We start from the raw sequence: 12,620 nt of genomic DNA, 5'->3' as shown, positions 1-12,620 counted from the left end.
TCATGATAGGTCTGGTTGGAGCCCTTATGTTCCGAGTTCCCTTACATGGCTTAGAAAAACTGAAGGACGACTGCAATAAGTGTGCAAATCTGAGAGAAGGGAATATGTTGAATAAAATCGTAATTAACTGATTCTCCTGGATTTTCTTTTACCCAAAGCTGGGAACTTTTCAGCACACTGCTCGTATATATATATATATATATATATATATTAATAAAAGGAATTCCAACCTTGTCTGATTTTCACGTTTTATTTACAATCTTATAATGATATAAGATAATATAATATAATATAATAGAATAAAATAAAATAGAAGAATGTTAAATGTTCATTCTGATTGAACTATACTTTCATGCATTAAATTCTGCAATCTTCAGGTTCATGTAGTAGTGGTGACAGTCATGCTTCACAATTTTTGAATGCATGAAAGTACTAGTTCAATCAGAATGAACATTTAACATTCTATTATTTTATTTTATTTTATTATAATATATTATATTATAATATATCATTATAAGATTGTAAATAAAACGTGAAAATCAGACAAGGTTGGAATTCCTTTTATTAATATATTCTTCTATACACAATCACACACACCCGTATATATATCTATATATATATATATAATCTATTTATCTCTCCACACATACACACACACATATATATGTATATATATATATATATCAGAAAGCAAGCATGAATGAGCTGAGAGTGAAAATGGGTTTCAGCAGAATCAGTTGAAGTATGCAAAAGATAAGTTAATTGGATATAGACATGTGATGTATATGAAGGATGACAGGCAGATGAAAATGAATCAAGGAGCCTCCAGCGGAAAATGAAATAATGATGATGATTATATATATCATATATATATATATATATCTTTATATATAAAAGTGAGGTTGTGTGTCTGTCTCCTACGATTTAGATTCCTAACTACTCCCACATTTTGCGGTGCAGTTTAACCAAAACCAGGTATCTTATAGTCGTGATTCATATCGAGCCCTTCTGGGTATTAGCGCGCGTCTACGATGAGTCTACGATTTAAAAAAAATTTACCATCATTTTTTTCCATTTTAATGCATTTTTTTCGCTATTATATAAGGGAAGTAACTCTCTAAAAATGTCTACGATGAGTCAACGATTAAAAAAAAAATTTACCATAATTTTTTTTCCATTTTTAATGCATTTTTTTGCTATAACTCTCTAAAAATGCTTATATAGTTATTTCCCTTACAAACCCGAGCAACGCTGGGCGATACTGCTAGTATATATATATATGATATAAATAGATGGATTCAATCATGATACATATACCCACACACACACACACATAGTATTATGTAGAGATTGGAAGAAAATTACTCGGCATATGTAATTGTTTTACTTTATCTGTTCAAAGCTGAATAATTATTGCTCAATTGCTTCTCTGAGTTTTGTTGCTGCGTGCATTGCTTTCAATTACACTGCCTGAATGAATGCACACAAGCAAGAAAGCAACTCTGTCTCTCTCTTTCTCTCTCTTTGCATTGTGTGTGTGTAAGAAAGAGAGAGAGAGAGATTGATCAAGCAACTATTGTATCACTTAGTTAAAAAAAACTCCAAACTTGATATTGGCACTCTCTTGTACTAAAGCATTCTGTACTAGACTGATTTGTGGCAAATCATCTACAAGGACATATGCACCTCATCTTCAGATGCAGAGCTGCATCATTCTAAATATTATCCAAACATTCCAGCACTGAGTAATTGATGCAAAATATTCTATTTATATTTTTTCATTTTCATTTCTCTTTTCCTCTCTTTTTTGTATCTGTCTTTACTTATATACATACATATATATATATTATATATATATATATATATATATATATATATATATATATATATATAGGCGCAGGAGTGGCTGTGTGGTAAGTAGCTTTCTTACCAGCCACATGGTTCCGGGTTCAGTCCCACTGCGTGGCACCTTGGGCAAGTGTCTTCTACTATAGCCTCGGGCCGACCAAAGCCTTGTGAGTGGATTTGGTAGGCGGAAACTGAAAGAAGCCCGTCGTATATATGTATATATATATTATATTAAATTAGAGATAAAACCACTATTAGTCAAATCATACAATGAAAAACTTACATAGAACTTAACAATTATGATTATATCCAAATCGACTATAATGTTAAATATTAATTTTAATTTATAAGGTAGGAAACCCACCCATAATCTAATGTCAATATTAGTCTATATCTAATTACATAAATATTTAAAATGACTAATATATATAAATTATCAATGAAAATATATAAATGTATATAAATATTATAATTAAGATCTAAAATAATCTCTATATATATATGTGTCTGTGTTTTTCCCCCTAGCGTTGCTTGACAACCGATGCTGGTGTGTTTATGTCCCCGTTACTTAGCGGTTCGGCAAATGAAACCGATAGAACAAGTACTGGGCTTACAAAAGAATAAGTCCCGGGGCCGAGTTGCTCGATTAAAGGCGGTGCTCCAGCATGGCCGCAGTCAAATGACTGAAACAAGTAAAAGAGAGAAAGATATATATATATATATAGGCAGGAAGGTAAAATAGCATAAACGGAATGAGGGGGGAATAAGAGTTGGACAAAACCTGCACATACGTGTTTGTTTGTGTGTGTGTGATATCTTTTGTCCTGTTCTATTAAATATTCCCTGGTGGGGAATGGTATTTAACTGGTGTGACATTTGTCTCTCTCTTCCAAGGACATTGCTAATGCAATTGGAAGTGAAATAGTTACAAGCAAGCAATTAAAACTGAGTGCTCTCCCCTCACTCTTTGGTCACCATTACTTTGTAAATGTCTGTGGTGTGTATATATGTGTGTATATATATGGGTGAGAGAGAAAAAAAAGAGAGAGAGAATGAATCAGAGACACAGAATCATTACACACATACACACAAGCACATTTAATTTCATTCAGGTCTTTAAACCTAACAGTCCACCTCTCTCTCTCTTTCTTTCTCCCTCCCACCTTGCCTCTTCCTTTTTCTCCCCCCCCCCCCTATAGATTTTTGTTCTTTCCCGGAATGACCTTTCTCTTCTCTTTCACTTTTATTTTTTTTTCTTCTTCCTTTAACGCTTTTATTTAAACTGGCGAGTAAAATCATGGATACGAATGAATGTTAAGTCAGATGTTTGTCTCACAGTGTGCTGTGTTTGGTCTGTTTCAATATCTTTATATATAAAAGTGAGGTTGTGTGCTGTCTGTCTCCTACGATTTAGATTCCTAACTACTCCCACATTTTGCGGTGCAGTTTAACCAAAACCGGGTATCTTATAGTCGTGATTCATATCGAGCCCTTCTGGGTATTAGCGCGCGTCTACGATGAGTCTACGATTTAAAAAAAAATTTACCATCATTTTTTCCATTTTAATGCATTTTTTCGCTATTATATAAGGGAAGTAACTCTCTAAAAATGTCTACGATGAGTCAACGATTTTAAAAAAAAATTACCATAATTTTTTTTCCATTTTTAATGCATTTTTTTGCTATTTTTTGGCTATAACTCTAAAAATGCTTATATAGTTATTTCCCTTACAAACCCGAGCAACGCCGGGCGATACTGCTAGTCATGGATACGAATGAATGTTAAGTCAGATGTTTGTCTCGCAGTGTGCTGTGTTTGGTCTGTTTCAATATCCGCTTATAAAAAGCTGTAAACAAAAGCATTTCTATTCACTCGGAATATTCCACTTGTCTCCTGATATATGTGTTTGTGTGCGGTTTAACATTGAAATATATTGGGGAAACAATGCAATTTATATTAATAAACTAGCAGTATCGCCCGGCGTTGCTCGGGTTTGTAAGGGAAATAACTATAAAGCATTTTTAGAGAGTTATAGCCAAAAAATAGCAAAAAAATGCATTAAAAATGGAAAATAAATTATGGTAATTTTTTTTTAAATCGTTGACTCATCGTAGACATTTTTAGAGAGTTACTTCCCTTATATTTAAAAAATATGCATTAAAATGGGAAAAAATGATGGTAAATTATTTTTAAATCGTAGACTCATCGTAGACGCGCGCTAATACCCAGAAGCGCTCGATATGAATGACGACTATAAGATACCCGGTTTTGGTTAAACTGCACCGCAAAATGTGGGAGTAGTTAGGAATCTAAATCGGAGTAGACAGATACACAACCTTTCTTTTATATATAAAGATATTAAATTTAATTTCTCTCCCTCTAAATATGTGTGTTATAACAATAAGTATTGAATATTAAAACCACTAATGTTATAATCATTCCACAGCATATAATTATCGTTTGGCTCCATATTTTACTCTCCTACGACCTTTTTTCTCTCTCTTAACAATAGAATTGTATTTTATTCTTTTACTGATTTCAGTCATTGGACTACAACCGTCCCGAAGTACTGCCCTCAAGGGTTTCAGTTAATTACGTATACTCTAGTATTTAGTTTGGTTCTCATTTCACGATCTTTGTTTATCATAATGTTGAGTTAAGCTCATTTTTAGGAAATTGCCTCCTCTTGGAAATACTAACACGTCCTTCCACTGAAATGGTTCATACCCGTGTGTGTGTGAATGAGAGAGAAAGTCAGTCAGTCAGAGTTAATTCACAAGGTATTGGGCAGCCTAGGACTATGGTGGAAGACACATGCTCAATGTGCAATGCAGTGAGATGGAATCCAGGACCACTTTTGACACACCAAACTTCTTAAAACACAGTCATGCCTGTTCTCTAGATTAAATATGTTATTTCACATCTGTGTTTTAGTGATGCAGTTTATCATATTTTTTTCTGATTGCCAGCCTGCCACCAGATGTGCAGATTGTTTGTATTTTATCACTGATTTTGTCTTTCATACAGCTTATTACATCTGCTCATCCAGCAGATATATTGAAACAGCTATACTGTCCTCACAAATTTTGCCGTTTCCATAGTGCTAAAATCAATGAAATTATTTTTAATAGCTAAAATATACGTAGGTCAATTCAGTTAACATGTCAAATGATTTGGGTGTTATTATTAGACACAGTAAGAATTTAATGGTTCGACAATTAAAAGATTATGCTTCCATAATCTTTCACTAAGTTTTATTCAGCTGCCTTGCAATTAACACTCCCAGTACTACTGGCTATCAATATCCAAGGTGAATCATTTGATCACGTAGATTGATTGATAGTGAATCAGGAAAATTATTTAACAAGCTGTAGCACACATGAATGAATTAATTCTGTATTCATCATTTATAATGCTGATCTAAAATAATTGTTATTATACCAAACAGGTTCAACGTATAATGTATTAGGACTTCAACCTTGTTGCGTCTTACTCTGACTCAAGTGTAGTCAGGTATTGATTGAAAAAAATTATTCTTGTCTTGGAATGGTGAATCTTGAAGCAGATAAAGCTACAAATAATAGCATGTAAATATTAGGTTAAGGAAAAAACACTTTGGATAGAAAATCCACTGTTTAGAAGGGATGTGATTTCGTGTTCCATAGGCAGCTTTTGACTTTTTCTACTTAGGTTTTTTAACTCAATCTTTACATGCTTTAAGGTGGCAAGGTGGCTAAATTGTTAACACACTGGGAAAAAAGCTTAGCAGTATCTTGTCCATCTTTGCATTCTGAGTTCAAACTCTACTGAGGTCATCTTGGCCTTTCATCCTTTTGGGGGTCAATAAAAGAAGTACCACTTGAACACTAGGGTTGATTTTAGTATTTGATTTCTAACTTTGGAACCAAACCAAACATTTGTAGAGGATGGTACAGTTGTATTCAACATGTATGTCGGCTGAGCTACAATTTATATGACTGACAAAAATCACTTATACAGACAGTGAAATGCAATTAAAATGTTTTTCGCAAATTACTTTGTGGCAACACAATTTCTTTCAAATATTTCTCAAACTATAAGTCTATTCTATCCAGCTTAACTTGGGGGTTAAACAACAATAGCAACATTTTCATCAAACCAGTATTTTTTTTTTTTTTTTGGCTAATAGCAATGTCGACTGGATGAATATTGGTAAGTAAACAACTCCTAACAAGAAAATGAAAACACACCAGGGATAAGATACAATCTGCACATCAGCTGGCAATCACGAAAATTTGATCACCTGTTATCTCACTGAAATATGGATGTAAACCAGCATATTTAATCAATAGAGAACAAGCATGACTGTGTTGTTAAGAGTTTGCTTTGTGACAAACAGATCCTGGATTCTGTTTCACATGTCCCGGGTTAACCAGTACTCTGAGCGTAAAATCTGGATTAATTAAAACTGTGTATGAACCGAGTGAGGACCATTTCTGTGAAAGTTTTTGTGATGTTTCCAAAGGGAGGCAACTTCCTTAAAAACGGGTGTCGTTTAACATAACCCCAGCCTTATGATAAACAAAGATTGATGAATACTAGTTATAAGAGTCATAACCCCAAATTATTTTATATAAAGGTTAGAAACAATGAAATAGTGAAGGCGGGTGGCTCAGTGGTTAGAGCGTCGAGCTTACGATCGTGAGGTTGTGAGTTCGAATCCCGGAGCGGGCTGCGTGTTGTGTTCTTGAGCAAGACACTTTATTTCACCTTGCTCCAGTCCACTCAGCTGTAGAAATGAGTTGCGACGTCACAGGTGCCAGGCTGTATCGACCTTTGTCTTTCCCTTGGATAACACTGGTGGCGTGGAGAGCGGAGGCTGGTATGCATGGGCGACTGCTGGTCTTCCATAAAACAACCTTGCCCAGACTTGTGCCTGGGAGAGTAACTTTCTAGGTACAATCCCACGGTCAGCCATGACCGAAAGGGGTCTCAATAGAAATAATATATAATCTAGAATTTGTGTGTGGGTGTGTAGTTGTATACATAAGAAAAAAATAAAGAACTACATTTGAATATGAATGCAAGTGTGCTCTTATCATCAGTATTATTAACTGTGGAATGTTGTTAGATTACCCATAAATTGAAAAATGTTACTCTTTTCTTAAGCTAAACTATTTATAGTGAAGTCTAGCTTGCTAGAGCTTAATGTGCTATAATAAATATTATAGCAGTATACAAGTTAACTTGAGATTAAGCATATGCTGGGTGCAAAATAAGCAAAGCAAACAGATGCTTGCTTTGTTTAGATAAGAAAACAAATTTTTAACTGGAATATCTGAGTTCCACAACATTATGAAATGAAGGCTCCAATGGAATCAATAACTTAAGCATCACTTAAATAAACTCATATGAATTGTTATTAAATATTTATAAATTTAGTTTCCTTCTTAAAAGTTTTCTTGTATGGAATGGTTTTTTTTAATATTATTTACTTTTATTGTTTTTGCCAGTATCATTTTAAGTTGTATACCTTATATGAATATGGCTTTGTTGAATTTAATAAATCTTTAATTATTCACTAACTTTCTAATTAAAATTAAGCCATCTGTGATGAATAATTCACTCGAGGTATTTAAGGACTAGATCTTGGGCCGTTTTTTTTTTTGTTTTATTTTTTTATTATTATTATCATTATTTTGGGGTAGTAAGGGGTTCATTTATGATTGAAGTTTTGTCAGTGAACAGGTCGCGGTCTCAAAGCGACGAAAATATTTTGATTAATTAAATTTAAATGCTGAAGTGAATCTAACGGTTTTTGTGTGTTTCTTAAATGGCTTACAAACACCTTCCATGCTGCAATTGTTTTTGTTCCAGCACACGATCTCAGATCAAGTCACTCGCTATGCAAGTACATCTCCGTAAAAATTCTTTAACATATATAGAAGTTGTTGGATACAGTTTCATCTCAGTTTCCTCTCTTATTGTGTTTTTATCTTCCATAGTTGAGCGTATTTACATTTAGGTTTCCAGTGTTATCATTTGTTATCAGTCTGATGTGTTCTTCCTGAAATGCTCTATTCCATGCGGTCTTACAACACATCCTAAATAATATCATAGTTTCCTTGTTGGGTACTGTTGAAGGACTTTAAAGCCTATAAGGTACTGAAGAAAATAAAACTTTGCTATTTTTTTAAAAAATTCTAATGCTGCTTAATTTTTTAGTTTCATCATCATCATCGTTTAGCGTCCGTTTTCCATGCTAGCATGGCTTGGACGGTTCTACTGGGGTCTGTGAAGCCAGAAGGCTTCATCAGGCCCAGTCAAATCTGGCAGTGTTTCTACGGCTGGATGCCCTTCCTAACGCCAACCACTCCGTGAGTGTAGTGGGTGCTTTTTACGTGCCACCCGCACAGGTGCCAGACGGAGCTGGCAAACGGCCACGGACGGATGGTGCTTTTTACGTGCCACCGGCACGAGGGCCGGGCAAGGCTGGCAACGGCCATGAACGGATGGTGCTTTTACGTGCCACCGGCACGGGGGCCAGGCATGTCTGGCAACATATGTATATATATGGATGGATGTATGGATAGCTGTATGTATGAATGAAATGGATCTTTCATCAGTCTCAGCAATGCATGTTCTAGTTGTTTGCACAGATACTTGTACCTTCAGTGTACTCCTCAGGCAGAATCTGAGTGACACAGTGCCACAGGTGAAACCCATTGAATTACAGGTACCGGTCATTTCATACGTTTCTCCAGTTTCTATGTAACCAATTTCACTTTCAAGGTTCAAGTTAAGCTGAGGTAAAAGGAACTTGCCCAAGATGCTATGCACTGGTGTTGAACTTCATGATTGCAAAACAAACTCTTTAACCTACTTCACTATTATTTCTTATATAGATGCAAAGTTGTTCCTAACATATTTAAGGAAAAGGCAATCAAATGTGACATTTGACTCACAAGAGTAATAGTCACAGAGGTGAAAGCAATCTAACTAGGAATTATAACTAGATTGCAGAATCAGTTGACACAGTATTAACTGCAACAGATTGGATTAGGTTCTCTAAGCTTCTTACCGTTGTTGTAGACAAAATAAAACATTATAAATATAAACCAAAGTTAACAGTATGTGTTAACATTACTACTATCAAGATCAATGAACAGATGTTTCATTCAAAATGCATCAGCTCAATGCTAGCATTGAGCTGATGCACTTTGATATATATATATATATCATTAATTACGCCTGGTTTACTAACTTATATATTATTAGAGAATATTTTATATAGTTTTTTCCCTGCTCTCTAAATATGCATGAGTAAAATTGTTATAATCTTTAGCTTATTTCAGCATTTGGTTGATTACTTGTGAACTTGACTACCTATTTCTTTACTACCCACAAGGGGCTAAACACAGAGAGGACAGACAAACGGATTAAGTCGATCACATCGACCCCAGTGCATAACTGGTACTTAATTTAACGACCCCCGAAAGGATGAAAGGCAAAGTCGACATTGGTGGAATTTGAACTGAGAACATAATGGCAGACGAAATACGGCTACGCATTTCGCCTGGCATGCTAACGTTTTTGCCAGCTCGCCCTAAACTACTAACAGTGTAAAAGTACCCGTAAGTGAATATAGTGATGATAGTGGTTGGCACGCGTATCATTCAATGTTGTACAGGCTTTGCTGTGTGGTTTGATAGATTTACAATCATATGGTTCTGGCTTTGATTCTACTGAACATCACCTTGAGCAAGTTTCTGCTATCTTGACCTCAGGTTGATCCAAACCTTGTCAGTAAGAATGAGTAAAAGAAAGCTGTGGAAGCCCATAAATTGGATTGAACCTGTTCTTGCCTACTAGACTTAATCTGTCACTTGTTTTAACATTACCATTTGATTTGGTCAAGTATTTGGTCAAGGGCTTTTATGTAGTCATCCTTTTGCCCACCAGTCTTTGAGGTGCCCTACTGGAAGTTTTAATACCCTGTCTTTCTTTTCATGCACTCATATGAGCCAATTTTCTACAGCCAGATACCCTTCCTGTTGCCAATCTTCACCTGTTTCCAAGGAAGGTAATACTTCCCCATGGAAAGACATGTTTTCACAAAAGATAAGAAACGAAGAACACTCATTTGCCAATATCATGCAATGTCAAGACGAGGAGACACTAACACACATACGCACATGCACGCACTCACACGCACATATGAAGGCGGCGAGCTGGCAGAAACATTAGCATGCCGGGCGAAATGCGTAGCCGTATTTCGTCTGCCGTTACGTTTGTGAGTTCAAATTCCGCCGAGGTCGACTTTGCCTGTCATCCTTTCAGGGTCGATAAATAAAGTACCAGTTACGCACTGCTGGGGTCGATGTAATCAACTTAATCCGTCTGTCTGTCCTTGTTTGTCCCCTCTGTGTTTAGCCCCTTGTGGGCAGTAAAGAAATACATATGATAGGCTTCAGTTTCCAGTTACCAGATCCATTCACAAAGCATTGGTTGAGTTAGGGTTACAGTAGAATATATTTGTCCAAGATACTGCACAGTGGAACAGAACATGAAACCATGTGATCGACAAGCAAGCTTTTCAACCACGTAGCCATATCTGTGCATGTGTGTGTGTGTGTGTGTGTGGTGTGTGTGTGTGTGTGAGTGTGTGTTGCTAAATAATTAACAATCAACTAGCGTAGTAAAGTTTCACACTCATTCAAAACATCTGCAAGCTTTCGGATGTTTTCGTGACATGGCATCTGAGCGATCAAAGACTTTCTGCAGGCAAAATATCAACTGTTTATGTATAAATGTAAACTCTACACAATGTGGCCTCCCTTATCAATTGTATACATAAACAAACACTCACACATACGCACAAATATACGTAAGTATAAGCCCTGCTTCTCCATGGTTTCTGACAACCTCATTTCACTCACAAAGTATCGGTTTGTTCAAATTTGCTAAAAGTACAAATACATGATAATAATAATAATAATAATAATAATAATAATAATAATAATAATAATAATTACGGAGATGTACTTGCATAGCAAGTGATCTGATCTGAGATCGTGTGCTGGAACGAAAACAATTGCAGCGTGGAAGGTGTTTGTAAGCCATTTAAGAAACACACAAAAGCCGTTCGATTCACTTCAACATTTAAGTTGAATTTGTCAAGATATTTTCGTCGCTACAAGACCACGACCTGTTCACTAATAATCCTTTCTATTAAATGCACAAGGCCTGAAATTTGGGGGTGGGGGAGAGAAGTTGATTACATCAACCCCCAGTATTTCATTGGTACTTAATTTATCAACTCCAAAAGGATGAAAAGCAAAGTTGGCCTCAGCGGAATTTGAACTCAGAGCGTAAAGGCCGATGAAATGCTGGTAAACATTTTACCTGGTGTGCTAACGATTCTGTCCCTTCACTGCCTTAATAATAGTAATAATAATAAAAAAATAATTCTTTCTACTGTAAACACAAAGTCAGAAGTTTTGTGGTTGGGGCGGGGGTGAGTTGATTACATTGGCCCCATTACTCTCAAAAGGATGAAAGACAAAGTTGACCTCGGCAGAATTTGTACTCAGAATGCAAAGATGAAATGCCATTAAGTATTCTGCCTGGTGTGCTAATGATTCTGTTAGATTAATAATAATAATAATATTAATAATAATAATAATAATAATCCTTTCTACTGAAGGCACAAGGCCGGAAATTTGAGGGGAGGGGATAGTCAATTACATCAACCCCAGTGTTTCACTGGTACTTAATTTATCAACTCCGAAAGGATGAAAGGCAAAGTTGACCTCAGCAGAATTTGAACTCAGACCCTAGCGACAGTTGAAATACCACTAAGCATTTCATCTAGCATGTTAACGATTCTACCAGCTCACTGTCTTTAATAATATTAATAATAATAATATTTTCAAAAAAATAAACAGGAGTGCCTGTGTGGTAAGTAGCTTGCTTACCAACCACATAGTTCCGGGTTCAGTCCCACTGTGTGGCACCCTGAGCAAGTGTCTTCTACTATAGCCTTAGGTTGACCAAAGCCTTGTTTGTGGATTTGGTAGATGGAAACTGAAAGAAGCCCGTCGTATATATGTGTGTGTGTGTCTGTTTTTATGTCCCCATAACTTAGCAGTTTGGCAAAAGAGCCTGAAATAATAAGTCCTGGGGTCGATTTGTTCAACTAAAGGCAGTGCTGTAGCATGGCCTCAGTGAAATGACTGAAAGCAGTAAAAGAATAAATAAAACTATAGCATAGTGAAATCTAATTTTAAATTTTGATTTGAAGAAATCTTGTTTTCTCTTGTCAATATATCTACTCACAGCCTTAATAACTCCAATTCCAAAACAGGGCCTCAATTCTAATATCCTTTGACATCTTGGGTAGCAGTTTGGGTGTTGTGCCAGGTGCATCTATTACCACAGGGACTACCGTCACCTTTGTACTCCACAATCCCTACTTCTATCTCTTGCTAGGTTATGATGTTTCTTTATTTTCTCAATTTCTTTGCTGTCTGCTCTGTTATCATGTGGTATTGCAAAGTCTATGATCTAATACAGTTTGCTCTTTCTGTCTTGTATAAACATATCTGGTCTCCTTCCTTCAATAGTATAGTCAGTTTCTATAGAGACTGTTGATACTGATGAAGCAAAAAAACCCTCTGGCTTGTATTCATACCTCTTTTCCATCACTTCAGATCAACTAACTAGCAGCCCAACACACTCTTTTACAAGTCTAGTCATACTTGTGCTTATACTCTTTTTGCACTAGCTTATTC

At 35.8% G+C, this 12,620-nt stretch overlaps 1 protein-coding gene across 7 annotated transcripts in view; it reads left to right on the top strand.

Annotated features, from left to right (window-relative positions):
• Positions 1 to 12,620, top strand: part of LOC115224313 (mitochondrial proton/calcium exchanger protein) — a 106,239-nt gene that overhangs the window by 45,901 nt on the left and 47,718 nt on the right. The gene's annotated exons all lie outside the window — the stretch shown is intronic.

This window comes from Octopus sinensis, linkage group LG2, assembly GCF_006345805.1.
Source record: "Octopus sinensis linkage group LG2, ASM634580v1, whole genome shotgun sequence".
NCBI lineage: Eukaryota > Metazoa > Mollusca > Cephalopoda > Octopoda > Octopodidae > Octopus > Octopus sinensis.
This window is presented reverse-complemented; position numbering and strand designations above follow the sequence as displayed.